This window comes from Ursus arctos, unplaced genomic scaffold (assembly GCF_023065955.2).
Source record: "Ursus arctos isolate Adak ecotype North America unplaced genomic scaffold, UrsArc2.0 scaffold_4, whole genome shotgun sequence".
In the NCBI taxonomy this organism is placed as follows: domain Eukaryota; kingdom Metazoa; phylum Chordata; class Mammalia; order Carnivora; family Ursidae; genus Ursus; species Ursus arctos.
In genome coordinates, this window is record NW_026623056.1 from 81,896,808 (window position 1) to 81,912,452 (window position 15,645).

The following is a 15,645-nucleotide window of genomic DNA, read 5'->3' on the forward strand; positions in this document are numbered from 1 at the left end:
TGGGCCTTACTTTCCTCATCTTTAAAATTCGAAGATGAGGGTCACCTGGGTGGCTCAGTTGGTTGAGCGTCTGACTCTTGGTTTCGGCTCAGATCATGAGCTTAGGGTCCTGGGATTGAGCCCTACGTCAGGCTCTGTGCTCAGCGTGGAGTCTGCTGGAGATTCTCTCCATCTCCCTCTCCCTCTGCTCCTCCCCCTGCTCTCTCGTGCTCTTTCTCTCTAAAATAAATAAATAAAATCTTTAAGCTATGAAAATGAACAACATAATGAGGCACTGACTTAACTGGGCATTTAGTGCCCAAAGATCCTTCAAGAGTCCTTCCAGCCAAATCTGTGATTTTAAGTCTCAAACTCACACAATGCGTTAGCAAAGAACACCCCCCTCCTTTGTTGAGGGGGGGGAAGGTTTCATAAATGGGACAATAACGACAAAGAAACTAAGATCATAAATGCTGATTATAAACAAAACTTCAGTCATCAACATAATCCCAATTTGAATAACACGTTACTGTTTCCAATCTGAGCCACGCTGATGGATAAATGATAAAGGATGGTACAGAAGATTAACAGTAGCATCTTGCAGGTGTGGGTGTTTCTAGACCAGTGGTTCCTAACAGGGGAGATGTCACGCCCCTTTCCCCAGGGATATTTGGCGACATCTGGCGACACTCTGGGTGTCACAGCCGGGGCAGTGTGCTGTCACAGAGGCCCCGGAGGCTGCTAACTATCCCACAGGACAGTGTGCTCCACGAAGAGGCATCCAGCTCGAAGTGCCAGCAGCTCTGAGGTTGAGAAACCCCGAGAGAATCTCCTAGTTACCCAAGCGAAACCAAGCCCTGTGCTCGGGGTTTCAGGGGGAGGCTACTAATGTCTAAAACCACAGGATACACACCCTGGGTTACAAGCCTCCGCACCGCAGACAACTCCCACGCAGGAAGTTTGATCAGAGACAGTCTTGGTTTGGTTTGGTTTGGTTATCAAGATAAACCCGAACACCTATTTCTGAATCGGAACGCTTCCCTCAACCTAGTCCTCTTGGGAAATTACTTAGAAGACATGGCCCAACTGAAGAATTTACCATGTGACGTAGACTTATCTCAGAATGACAGCACATGCGCTGTGGCAGCCTCGTTGAGGCCATGAGGCACGAATGACCTGGCGACGCCTTGGCTCGAAAGGAAGTGACAGGCAATGAACAGGCCAGTGAGTAAGAGAGAGAGTTCCAGTGGCCCCCAGTACCATGATGAGACTAGAGCAGTGTAATGGGAGCAGAGGATGGGCTTGGGAACATTGTGTGCTGAGGGGGGGCTACTTCATATTGGATGCTCTGGGAGGCTTGTCTGGGTAGGGGACATCTGAGCAGAGTCCTGCAGGAAGTAAAGGACTGACTGGGTGAGCTGGAAGAAGAGTATCCCTGGCATGCAGGAGGAAGGCCTGAGGCTGGCTATATTCTAGTCCCAGAAAGGTGGTGTGGGAAGGACCCGAAGTTAAGAGGAAATGAGGTGGGGGCAGGAGGAGCGGACAAATCACTTGAGGTCTTGCAGCCATGTGGGGAGTCTGGTTTTCAAACCCATGGTAGTAGAAAGCCATTGGACGTTCCAAACAAAGGAGTAATGAGATTAGAGTGTTGTTTAGATCCCTCTGACTACACTGTGGAGAGTGGACACCATGCCGACAAGAATGGACGTAGAAACCAACTGAGAGGGGCGCCTGGGTGACTCAGTCGGTTAAGCGTCTGCCTTCAGCTCAGGTCATGGTCTCAGGGTCCTGGGATCGAGTCCCACGTTGGGCTCCCTGCTCAGCGGGGAGCCTGCTTCTCCCCCTGCCTGCCACTTCCCCTGCTTGTGCTCTCTCTTTCTCTCTCTCTCTGACAAATAAATAAATAAAATCTTAGAAAAAGAAAAAAGAAACCAACTGAGATGTAACTGCATTAAGAATTTTACTGAAAATCAAAACCACCCAAAAAGAGAAAGACTTGCCACTGAGGAAGATTTTCCAAAGAACATGCCCCAGACTATAAGCGCTATTTCCAAAGAAGAGGCCCCAAATCCCTGACCAGGGGGTGTCTCTTTCAAATAAGTGCTGGGCAGTGCTGCTGCCCCCTCCCATCACATGACCCCTTTCAAAAGATGTTTCCACATCAGCCTCTTTACCTCACACAGAGCCAATGTCCCCCACCAGGGGGCGTCGAAGAGCACCCACCACCACCAGCTCTCTGAGAAGCCTAGACATGGCGCCTGGTAGGCAAGGATGTCCAACACCAAAGGAATAACAAATAAAAGCTCAGATCTGCCTGGAAATGAATCCTCAAGTCAACTGGAGCCAAAGGGGGGAGCAGTAGAGAAAGTGAGGCTCAGGCTCTGAGCCTGGGAAACCATTACCTTCCTCCTCTTTCTCCTGGTGGTGCTTTTCCTCAGACTCATTATTCTTGGCCATATCTGCCATATAATCCACGGGGGCCGGCATGGGGGTGGGTCTACAAAATGAGGAGGTTTCTCAGCCTGTTTTAAGCATAAGCTCCAGGCCAACCTGACACCAGGACAAAAAGGGTCGTGCCCCTGGTCTACTGCAGGGAATCACCGTACGGACTGAGTGAAAAGCACAGTCTGTACTCAGGGGTCTGTCTCCTCCTCTCTCCCCTGACCAACCCCGGGCAGTCATGGGGGGCTAGCTGGTGAAGAGTTGGAGGACCCTCTGTCCTAGTCCTTAGCTTATTATCTCTGTCTCCCACAGAAAGCACCTAACAAGGCAGGAAGGAAGCGAGATGCCACAATCGATGCACAGATTCGGAAGCGCTCTGGCAAGAACTAATTCAGACATCAGCACATCCTGAGAGGTCCCCTGCCTGCCCAAACGTACGCTTCCTACTTCAAAGAAAGACTGTTAATTACACATTATGATACCAATTATATCCAAATGCATTATGAAACAGGATCTTTGCTAAGCAATTTTATTATTTTAATTCTTTTCTTCTATCACTTTTAATAATTACTCTTTGGCTTTTATTATATTAAGATGCAATTAAGAAAGAAAAGTCCTTTATATTTTAAATCTACTGCGTTCTTTCTTTTTTTTTACATAAAGAATTCCACAGCCTTCCACAATAAGGTAGCACACAATATAACAAAAGGAACAACTTAGATAAAACTAGCTGAGTCCCATTTAGGGGGAGAAAATGCAACTCTACTTATTTTGAGAACCCTTGACATTTACCGAAATGATGGAGAATTCTTGATCACATGAAGGCAAAACAAACCACATACCCGTACACTCATATGGAAGAGAAAGTTCTCTACCATCCAAGGAAGAGGGCACAGCAAATCAGGACTCAAATGCTAAACTTTGGGATTACTAAATGTTCAACATTAATATTCAGTACTAATATTAAGATTCAACCACCTGCCCAGTAAAATGACACCGTTATTAAATGTGAACCTACCCACGCTGAATTATACTTCCTTTGCAGCAAAATAATGTCATCTAATCTGTAGAAGAATGAACAAAGAAGAGTAAAATTTTAATAATTTTAAGCCACAATTTGTGAGCCCTAGAACTTCACATGCACTCACACTAAGCCTGAGTGGCATTTCAGTGACTGACAAGGAATATTTTTGTGCAATCCATATGCTGATAGCCTTATTCACCCTTTACTTATTTTCTAGTCCATAGGTCAGTACACTTTCTTTCTGTGAAGAATCAAATAGTCAATATTTTATGTTTTGTTCAGGTAATTACTCAACTCTGCCCCCAACGTAGCACTAACTCAACCATGGACAATAGTAACAAAGCAGGGTTATTTTGTCCCAATAAAAATTCATTTACTGGGGCACCTGGGTGGCTCAGTCCATTAAGCAGCTGACTCTTGATTTCGGCTCAGGTCATGATCTCGGGGTCGTGAGATGAAGCCCCACATTGGGCTCTGCTCTCGGTGAGGAGTCTGCTTGAGGATTCTCTCCCTCTCTTTCTCTCTCTCTGTCTCCCTCTGCCCCTCCCCCTGTTTGCACACACGCTCTCTCTCTCTAAAAAATAAATAAATATTTTTTAAAAAGAAAAAGAATGGAGGGGCGCCTGGGTGGCACAGTCGTTAAGCGTCTGCCTTCGGCTCAGGGTGTGATCCCGGCGTTCTGGGATCGAGCCCCACATCAGGCTCCTCCGCTGGGAGCCTGCTTCTCCCTCTCCCACTCCCCCTGCTGTGTTCCCTCTCTCGCTGGCTGTCTCTCTGTCAAATAAATAAATAATCTTTTAAAAAAATAAAATAAAATAAATAAATAAATAAATAAAGAAAGAAAGAAAGAAAAAGAATGGAGACTTTAAAATTTTATTTACAAAGACCCGTGGACTCATCATCAGGGAAATACAAATCAAAACTACAATGAAATATCATCGCACACCAGTCAGAATGGCGAAACTCAAAAACACAAGAAACAAATACTGGAGAGGATGTGCAAAAAAAGGACTCTCTAATGCTGCGGGCGGGAGTGCAGGCTGGTGCAGCCACTCTGGGGACAGCACGGAGGGTCCTCAGAAAGCTAAAAATAGAGCTACCCTATGACCCAGCAATCGCTCGACTAGGTATTTGCCCAAAGACTACAGAAACACCAATTCAAAGGGATACACACACCCCTATGTTTATAGCAGCATTATTTACAATAGTCCAGACACAGAAGCAGCCCAAGTGTCCATCAACTGAGGAATGGATAAAGAGGAATGATGGAATATTATTCAACCATAAAAAAGAATGAAATCTTGCCACTTGCAACGACATGGATGGAGCTAGAGAGTATTATGCTAAGTGAAATAAGTCAGAGAAAGACAAATACCACATGATTTCACTCCTATGTGGAATTTAAGAAACAAAACAAAGAAGTATAGGGAGAAAAAGAGAGAGAGAGAGAAACCAAGAAATAGACTCTTAACTATCGAGACAAACTGATGGTCACCAGAGGGGAGGTGGGGGGGATGGGGGAAATAGGCGATGGCGATAAGGGCTGTACTTACCATGATGAGCACTGACTAATGTACAGAACCGGTGAATCACTATACTGTACACCTAAACTAATGGAACACTGTATGTTAACAATAGTGGAATTAAAATTTAAAACTTAATTTAAAAAACCAAACAAGCAAAACAGGCCCAGGGCTGTAAGTTGCCTTCCCCGGGTTCTAGTGCTCAGGGTGCTGGGAAGGAGAAGTGAAACAGCAGACTTCAATGCTCCGGTAAGAAGGTGACAGGAACAAGCAGAGAGAGAGGAGTGACCTGAAACCATCCACCAGGACACTGAGCCCCACAGCATTCTTCCCATTATACCCAGAAGTACTTTTCCAAGACCAAAACCAAGTCTAGACACGCGAGGTAGGAATCGGTCCTCGATAATCTTTGCTCTCAAGATACAAGGGTTTCTCCCTCACAGAAGCAGCTTCTGCTCTGTCATGGGGTTTGTCCTCCTTTCTTTTTTTTTTTTTTAAGATTTTATTTATTTATTAGAGAGAGAGAGAGCACAAGCAGGGGGAGCAGCAGAGGGAGAGGGAGAAGTGGGACTCGATCCCAGGATCCTGGGATCATGACCTGAGCCGAAGGTAGACATTTAACGGACTGAGGCATGCAGGAGCCCCCATGACGCTTGTCTTCTGAACTGGACATTCATTGGAGGTTCAGCACTGACCTCCAACCCCGGCCATTTTTGTGGCTGGCACTAGGCCAGGGCCAGGGACAGGTTGTGGTCACTGAGTTAAAAGAGGTGACTTGTCCACCAGGGAACGAACCCAGCCAGCAACTCACAAACCACTCAAGAATGAAGAACATCTACATGCAAGCCTTCCCACTGTGGCCTGGAACTCTTCCTGCCTGCTGAATGGCCGGGGAAGGTCCAGGGAGCCTGGAGCGGCCAAGGTCCGCCAATGTCACCTCTCAACCCCCCAATACGTGTGGCTCTTCTCTCTCTGGACACCTCCTCCTCTCTCACACCTCACACCCCATCCATCAGCAAATCCTATCAGCTCTCCCTTCAAAATGTATCCAGAATTTGGCTGCTTTTCACCAATTCCATCACCAGTATACAAGTCAGAGCCACCTGCTAGTTGGTCTTATTAATTCTGCCATTGATCCCACGCACCCCACCCCCCGCCAAACACTCTTCTCATGTTAAAAAAAATAAGTGAGATCATGTTCATCCATGGTCCCCAAAATCCTTACAGTGGCCTGCAAGGACCTATGTAACCTGGATCCCCATACACACCCGCATTGCCCATCAACTCCCTAATCACCCCTTAGTCCTCTCCTGCTCGTTCACGCTGTAACAGGTACAACGGTTTTCTTTCATTCCTCAAACACGCCTGATGCGTCTGAACACACCTGAAACTCAGGACCTCTGCACTTTTCTTGCCTCAGCCGGGAACGCTCTCTCCCAAAAAGGCACCTGGCTTCCTCCCTCGCCTCCTTCCTGTCTTTGCTCAAATATGTCCTCAGAGAGATCCTCCCTGATCATTCTATGAAAATCACAGCCCGATCCTCCAACCCCATCTCCAGGATGCTCGACTGCCCTTCCTCACTTGGTTTCTCCCCAAAGCATGAATCACCAGCAGACATGCTGTGCCTTACTTCAGACCTCACACACACTAGAAGGTCAGCTCCATGAGGGCAGGGATGTCGGCCTCAGCGTCTCGAACTGAGACAGGCAGGCAGCAGGGGGTAAAAAAGCATCTCTTGAATAAATTAATCCCCTTCTACTTATCTGCTCTGGAGTATCTCAGATGATTCCTTCTTTTTTCCCCTTCCATTCCTCATTTCTTAGCATCTTCATTTCATATCCTACTTCCATCCTCATTCAATCATGCTTACAGATTCTTGTTTCTTCCTTTTTCACTCCACATCTTCCCTCCCCTTCTTTCTTTTATTACCCAGAACTGTTTAGTAAGTAGATTTATACATCTAAAAACAGAGGCTTTTTAAAATTACTGCTTCTACCACATCCTGACTCCAGGGTCAAATACATAAAGAATCCAAAGGTTTGCAATAACATCTTTCTCTAAAAACTCGCTGATCATCTTTGAAGGATAATATGGAATCAATTCATTATTCTGGTAAATAAAAAAATCAAGCCATTATTCTGCCTTTTATGTACAAACAACACCTCGAGGTAATTTTTTTAAAAAATTGAAATAAAGTTCTTGATAAAAATGTGCCAGCTAATAAATGCAGAAGAAATGACAGAAGGAGATTATCACCTTTTTGTAAACACCTTAAATGAAAGATGACACAGGCATCCACTGCGGGCCACCAGTGGCTGCTGGGGCCCCAATAAAGGATGATCAGATTCCCGGCACCTGCCAATATTAACACCTCAGAAAGACACAAAATATGTCACCTGATGAAGTTACATTATCATGCATGAAATACAGTGGCCCCAAAATAGGAACTTGAATCCAATAAAGCCTTTAGTTTATAGGACATTATGGAGACAATAAAACACATTTAATGACAACAGAGGGAGGCCAGCCCCAGAGTCTACATTGTGGACAATGCCACAGGACAAAAGAGCCAGCTTCTTGACCAAAAATATGGCCAGAAAGAACAAAACAGGGACAAGAAACCTACATATTAAAAGAGTCTTAAGAGACACTATCCGGGGGCGCCTGGGTGGCTCAGTCGTTAAGCGTCTGCCTTCAGCTCAGGGGGTGATCCCGGAGTCCTGGGATCGAGCCCCGCATCAGGCTCCTCTGCTGGGAGCCTGCTTCTTCCTCTCCCACTCCCCCCACCTGTGTTCCCTCTCTCGCTGGCTATCTCTATCTCTGTCAAATAAATAAATAAAATCTTTAAAAAAAAAGAGAGTCTTTAAAAAAAAAGAGAGAGAGACACTATCCGGCGAATGCCGTGTGTGGACTTTAAGTCTTTTGATTACTCTCAGGGATTTTTAACTAACTGTGAAAATAGATTTTATCAGACAATCAGGGAAATCTGAATGTGAATATTCAGTAATATTAAGAAATGAATTACTATTCTTTTGTACGTGATAACAGTGTGTGGAGGCGTAACTAAAAGAACCCTATCTTTTCAGAGTCATAGGGACATATTTAAAAATAAATCTGAGTTTCTTTTTAAATCCACAAGTTAACATTCTTCTTCAAGCAAAGGACTTCGGTTGTTTTGATCCTACAGAAGTCACTGCTTTTCAAAGATGCCCACATATGAGGTGGTCCAGGAAGAGACAGTGAAAATCAACACACACCAGGCACAGATCTTGGGCTGTATGATCAACAAATAAATGAACAAGCAAATCTATTGACATACCCTTGCTGCACCTAAAAAGTCCTTCAAAGCGTTTAGGAGAGTATAAACTGCTCACCGTATGGAGGTCAGGCTTCCGATAATGTTAATATCTGGGACGCGGCCATCTGGAAATTAAAAAAAAAAAAAATACTTCTGAGTAACCAACAGCTTTCCCAAAGCCCATGCACTTTACCCCCTGAAAGAAAAACAAGCATGTCATTTATAAAACTGCATCCAAGAAGGCATCATCAAGAACGAACAGCGGGGGGGAAACAGAGCACTCAGAATTGGAAAGCAGACAAGCAGAGCCATCATGGGGTTTCTAACAAAGTCAGAGTGCATACAAACGCAACCCCCAGGGGCATCCCCCTCACACAGCCTCCTACAGCAACAATATCCCCGAGCCCACAACACGGTTCCACCCGGGCCCAGAATGCTGGTAAAGAAAGCAAGAGGGTCAGTATCGACACCGCTTTAACATTATGTCCATTAAGATGGTTAAAATTTACGAAGCTCTTTTCTTCCTTAAAGGAGGGAGGAAACAGGTTCCAGGGAAAAGCGGAACTGAGATCAAGGAGCAAAAAAGTGAAGGTGAGTTTTGAACTTGAGACCGAGGCAGGGCTTCTTAGCAAGGAGCACTGGCCCACAAGCGGCCGAGCGGGCTCCTCGCAGCGGGCCCACCTGGCTCTCAGTACTGGGTAGGTTGGACTGGAAGTTCTGGAGGATCCCAAATGAACAAACAAAAAAAAGTATTCTAATGTTTGTTAAAAAATGGTAAGGAAGACTTTATTCGGGGCTATTGCAACAGAGGAGAGATGAACTCAACTCGGAATGCAGCAAAGACACCTGGGGATTCATAACGAACACGGAGAGCAAGGGGGTCCCTTCTAAGAGGACACGTCAAGGGCAGGGGGGTTCTTACTAAACCCACAGAGAATAGGATTCGTGCTGAAGGCAGCCCAGCATGACCAGCTATTGCCTCCCAAGGTGATCACAGACCAAGGGCGGGGGAGTCTCTAAACTGACTTAGCAGGAGTCTTGCTACAACTGGGCTGGGCACGCCAAAGACAGGACAGGGACCATGCAAGGTGCAGGTCTAATCAAAAAGAGGGCTCAGAGGACCCTGACCTAAGTTTGCTTAAGGAGAAGGTCATTGTCAGGGATGGTAACCCCGCCTTATAAGAGAGAGGCTGGCACCCAGAGATGGTATCTGAGGTCCCAGGGTGCGAGCGGGCGCCAGGAGCAGAACCCCCACTTCCCAGAGCCACACTGGGTGGTACTGGTTACACCTGCTGCCTCACCATACTTTACACTGTATAACACTTTTTAATTTCCCAACTGCTTCCGCACATGTAATTTCTCTGTTTTGCAAAAATCACGAAGTGCCTATTTCTATACATCCGGCTATCACGTAAGAGAAAAGTACCTTTGAACATAACACCATGTGAGTTATATACGTATAATTCCCCGAGATGCTGAGGAAGACGGATTCATCATCATGAGTCGTAATGAAGCCTTTCAAAGTAGCCCTGTAATAACAGGCATACGAATAGAACAGGAAAAAAAGAAAAAGGAAAACCTAAAAGCTGGGATTTAAAAGCATCGAATAAAAACAGGAAGCTTCCAATCATGAACAGGATTACAAAACCTCCAGAGCACAAGCTGAGCAGTTTCCCGTGATGCCCGATCCCCCAAGGAGAGCATTTAAGGATGACAACGCCGCCCCTTCACAGTGTCAAAAGTGCCATCTACTGGATAAAAGGTACTGAAGAATCCGAAGGGTCACACGCTAAATATTGCCTGGTTGTGTCCCCGCTTTTCTCCACTGGAATCTGTGCCCTGGGAGGCTGACCCCCGTGGCCTGCATCAACCAGGCTCCCGTGCCCTCTGGCCCCACGGCAGGTAACGGCAGAAGCCAGGAGAGGAGGAGGAGGGTAAGAAGGAAGGAGCACGCATCTCCCTGCTTCCTCCCTACAGGGTCACTGGAGGTCTCTCCACCGCAGGTCACAGCTTCGCTCAGGAACCCTCTCCCCTTATCCTTCGTTCTAGGGGCTGGAGAGTGTCATTGACTAAATATGCCCCCCAAATTCATATGTTGAAACCTGACCCCCAATATGATAGCATTAGGAGGTGGGGCTTTGGGGGGTGATTAGGGCAATGAGGGTGGGGCCCCCATGAATGGGATCCGTGCCGTTATAAAAGGGACTCCAGAGGGGTGCCTGGGTGGCTCAGTGGGTTGAGCGTCTGCCTTCAGCTCAGGTCATGATCCCCGGGTCCTGGGATCGAGCCTCATGTCATCATCAAGCCCCCCGAGTCCAGCTCCCTGCTCAGTGGAGAGCCTGCTTCTCCCTCTCTCTCTGCCCCTCACCCCCACTTGTGCCCTCTCTCTCTCTCACACACACACACATAAATAAAATCTTTTTTAAAAAAGGAGAGGGGGGAGCCCCAGAGAGCTCCGTCATCCTTTCCATCCCACGAGGACACAGGAAAAGACGGCCATCTTTAAACCCACAAGTAGCCCATCACCGGACACCAAATCTGCAGTGTCTTCACTGAAGTCTGGGACTTCCCAGGCTCCAGAAGAGTGAGAAATAAATTTCTGTCATTTATCAGTATCCCAGTCTGTGGTATTCTGTTATAGCAGCCTGAACAGATGAAGACGGAGGGGCCTCCCCAGGTAGCCCCGGCACCTCGCGCCCCCTCTCTGCTCCCTGACCCTGTGAGACAGACACCTGCATTCAACTCTCTTCTCTCACCTCTCTGAGTGTACCCTATCTTTTCCTGCCAGGCCTCTGACTGACAACAGTGGAAAGAGAAGGGGGGCAGAAAATCAAAATGTTAATGTTCCATACTTGCCTGCAATTGAGTGGTGGGGAGAAAAAAGAAAACCCAGTTTTTAAGCTAGACTTCGTGGTATGAACCGGGAGGGTAGGATATGGCTAAGGAGGCTCTGGGTATGAGGGTGCCAGTGAAAATCCAGAATTTAGATCCAGAATTCTCTGTAAAGGCATACATGCATTTTTTCTAAAAAGCAAACTCCAGGAAAGAAAAAGGTCAAAAATTAAGTTGTATTCTCAAACGTTGACCCCAACATGCGGAGCCAATGCTGTAAGAGAAACAGTGCAGAAACAGCCTCGGTCTGGCCAGGAGAAGAAATGACCAGGCGGACGATGGGTACCTGTGCGGGCTGCACGAGCAAAAACAGGACCTCCTCCCCGCACCAAGGGCCGGGCTGGAGGAGGAACCACGCACCCCCACCCGCCACCACCCACTCCTCAAGGCAGCTGGGATGGTGTGTTCCCGCCCATCACTCACAGCTCCCTCCCAACAGCCAAGTGACATTTCTAAAGCTCATCGGCTCAGCAGGTGTTCGGATGCACAAGCAAAAGCAAAAACAGTCACAGGCTGAGGAAAATCTCATCTTTTTGTTCTGTAAAGCTGGGGACACTGAGGCACAGGGCAGCAGGAGAGTGTGGGGGTGGCAAAGCAGGAGGGGAAAAGCAGTAGACTGGCAGAGCTGACGCCCCATCCCAGGGGCAGGGGAGAGCCCCCCACGTGGAACCAGCCCTTCCCTTCCCAGACCCCTCCTCTGCTGTGTGAGCCAGGATTCCAGAAGGGTGGCTGGCCCTCCCCGGAGCCACCGTTTCCCCTTCGCAACATTGAGACCACCATTCAGTATGTACCTCATAGGGGTGGGGGGGGGGTGTCAATGAGAAAATGTGCATCCAACACTCCAAATGCCTTCCCAGGGATGTTTTATGATTCATATCCGAGCTCTTCTTAATTTTCTTCCCCACTGGGATGGTCGTGGCTACAAATGAACAGAAGCCTACAAAAGACTGAGAAAAATCAACCTCCAATTCCACACCACAGAGGATGCCCCAAAAAACGGACCAGCCACGTGGGTCAGGGCCCCTGAACAGGACCACACAGCCTCTGACCCACACGGAGCCCAGTGACTGCGCCCCTCCCCCGCGCCTCCCCCCTCCCCCCGCTGGACCGGGGCCTTAGCGCAGAGGCAGAGGCGGCTGTGATGAAGGGCCCCGCTCGGGAGCCCAATGGACTCAGCTGACTCCTGGCCTCGTCGTGTACTGACCTGGGCAAGTTAACTACCCTTCTGACTTAGTTTCCTCACGTAGAAATCAGGTAGTAGCTCTCTTTCGATTTAAAAAAAAGTCATGCCAAGTTCTTAAAACAGTGCCTGGCATTCAGTAAGAACTCAATTAATGCTGGCTATGGTATTGCCCTGCACATTTAAGCTGGTTTCCAAGGACCGTCTAATAAGGAGGCATCTGTGCTCCAAAGAGCAGCCAAACACTGCCTCCACCGGCCCACGAGCCAAGCACCATATGTCCGCGACTCGAAGCTGTGTTTTGTATGTTAATGTTCCTAAAATTACAATACACGTGCACATTCAACACTGCAGATTGTCTCCTCTGTAAAATGAGGACTACAGCATCTACCTAATGGGACGGATGGAAAACTCGTGATTAATTGATGCAAAACACTCTGGACAGGGCTTGGCGTCAGAAACCGTTCTCGGCGGGTATTATCCTCATCGGGACATTAAGCGATCTGACCTGCTGCGGGCCTTCCCACTCCAACCGACTACGAAGATTCTTCCACGTTCCTCCTTGACACAGGGATCGCTTGATCCCTGGTACCCAAAGATGCTGCGGATTGGGGCTGAGAGGTGAACAGCCAAAGCCCTAGCACACAGCACGGTTGCTGGGTTTTTACCACTCCACTGGCTTCCTCCAACTAGTGACTTGCAGGAATTATTGAAAAGTTGTTAAATTGCATCATATTGGGTCCTGGATTGACATAAGTGTTTTGCCCATAGAATAACTGGCCGGTCATGATGCTGGTTTCTCAGTGGCCTCTAGAGAACAGATGGCCTCCCATCAGTGGAAGAGGACCCCATGGAAGGTGGGCCTTTAGCAGAGGCACCTTTTAAAAGGCAACTCAGGATGGAGAAAAGGTAGCAGGAAGGGCCACCCAGGGCAGCTGAAGATGAAGGAATGAGCCAAGAATCAAGGCAGTGAGCCCATCAATGGCCTCTACTGTCCAAAACCAAGTCCAAAGCAAGTTCCATCAAACCGCGCTACTCTCCTTCGCCTTTCATCTTAGCTGCTTCCTCCCTGCGCTGGAGGCATGCAGGACGCTGAACAGACCAAGGGTATATCCAGTGGGAGGTGGACCCCAATGAGCCTGGGCGCTGGGTCAGGTGACCTGGCTTCAAATCCCGGTGTCCCCAACGATTAGCCATGTGACCCTGAGGCCATCCCCCAACCACTCTGTGCCTCATCTGTAAGATGAGGGCAGCAGGAGCTAATAGGCGAGTGGGGATCAAATGAATGAGTCCATGTGAAGCTCTCAAAACACTGCTAGACACACAACAAACAGTCACAAACCGTGGCCGCCACCCATGCTGTAGACACCTGCACCCCAGGAGCCCCACCGGGGAAACCCAGGGCCAGTGATACTGGAGCGAGGGGGGTTCTCTGCCAGCTTCCAGCAGCCAGTGAAATGGGAAGACAACTGGAAACAACGCCAGGTGCAGCCGCCCCACATACAAGCTGGTACAGACATCCTGAGACCCTCATCTAAACCTGGGGCCGGAGCTACCACACGGGGACGTTGTTAAGAAAGGGGAACACATCGCGGAGGCATAAAATCAGTGTTGCTTCTTGTCATCCCCCCTTCCCTGGAGGGCAGAGAAGGCAGCAAAAGCAAACCCCGAATTCTTGCCACTCTCAGGGAAGTGTGTCGCTTGCCCCGATCAAAGCCCCCCCACCCCCACCGTGGACCGAGACCCCACAGCCAGCCATGGCTCCCGAGGTCTTCCTGCCCACAAAGCAAGGCAGGGGCCCACCTCCCAGTGGGGGGAAGGTAAACGGGGTCTGTCCTCCAGCACCAAGAAGTCAGCCATTTCCCACCAGAGGCCCAGAGACAGGAGTCAGGAGACAGGAAAACCCAGGAGAAAAGAGCAAAGGCCTCAGTTCTAGAAGAGCTCTCTGCAAAAACCGGGGGTAAGCAAAAATTCTGGAAAGCACCCGACACCTAGTTCAGGAGCTGGAGCCTGAATCATGAGCAAGAAGGACTAGGGAAGGTCGTTTGTGTAGAAACATCTGAGGGATAAAGAGAGTAGATAAATGTCAAAAACAATGCCTAAAACGGCTGCATACTGCTTGCTTACACAGCTTTTTCCTTCTTCAGACAAATGATAAAACATCCCCGCTTCTGAATATAAATCATCTTCAATTAAGACATTTCTGTTGGAAAGCACTTTTGGCAGGACAAATGGAGTATTTGCCACTGTTCTCCGACTTGGAGCTTTCAAGGTTGGCAGGGCGATTTATTTTTGTTGATTAAACAAAATACAAATGGAAAGGGCCTAAAAATTGATTAGCCAATTAAACTCAATGATTCTCAACAAAGAAATGTACATTATTAGCTTTGCCAGAGTTATAAAAATGCCTCCTAGCTTTACTGCCGTTTTCAGGATTTACACCATCGATATTTGTGCTGACAGAAAGATTAAGTAAGGACTGGATTAGGCAAAATTTGTCTTCTCTTTTGCTGGAACGGAAGGAAGAGAAACGATTAAGGGCTGGGGCCATTTCAGGAAGAACATTTGCACAGCATTCGTAATTCTGGGAAGAGTGGCTCGGGCTGAGTGAGCCGTAGTCAGTCATTTTGTATGTACTTGTTCTTCGGTAAATTACAGATTCACTAATAGGGGCCAAGTTTGTTGAGATGACAACATTCATAAATACCCAAATTCTTCGTTTTCTCTTTTCACTTTCCAAGGAGATGAGCGTCCAAATAGGCAGCCAACCCAATGATGGGTGTCAGATGCTTCTGCAAAATGGATCAATGTACAGAGGGGCACCAACTGCCTCTTTCAGTCCAGAGCAAAGTGTTTCTGGCTTGCAACCATAAGGTCCAGACCACAGTTGCAATAAATTCACATACAATAGCCACACAGCCGGTCCGGCAGAATGCTGAGACTTTCCGGTGGTCAGAGCGTGAATGTTGCAGGCTGCTATGCATTTTTAAACTTGATTGTACATAATTGTTAATCACTGACCCATTCTCCAACCCTCCTGGGCTGGAGCATGTTGCTAGGCAACCAATTTTGCTCTAGATACTTTCTGAAAGCTAGTGAGGCAACAACCAAGTGTCAACTAAGTGAACGCTAACCATGAGAGACAGGTTCAAATAAAAAAAGGATGTCCCGTTTCCTTAAAGCACAGCCGTCCCGTGTCTTTCCTAATGTAAACACTATTTCTGATGTCTAACAACTCAGCAAAGAAGCTCTCTTAGGTTGAACGGGACGAAACTCCCTTGCGGTAGCTCAGTTTGGCAATTCAGAC

The 15,645-nt window shown here is 47.7% G+C and overlaps 1 protein-coding gene across 1 annotated transcript in view; it reads right to left on the reverse strand.

Moving 5' to 3' along the window:
• Window positions 1-15,645, reverse strand: part of TIAM1 (TIAM Rac1 associated GEF 1) — a 466,206-nt gene that overhangs the window by 290,298 nt on the left and 160,263 nt on the right. The window contains exon 4 of the mRNA XM_057306891.1: window positions 8,343-8,391. The gene's annotated coding sequence lies outside the window, so the exon portion shown is untranslated. The remainder of the gene's footprint in view (window positions 1-8,342; window positions 8,392-15,645) is intronic.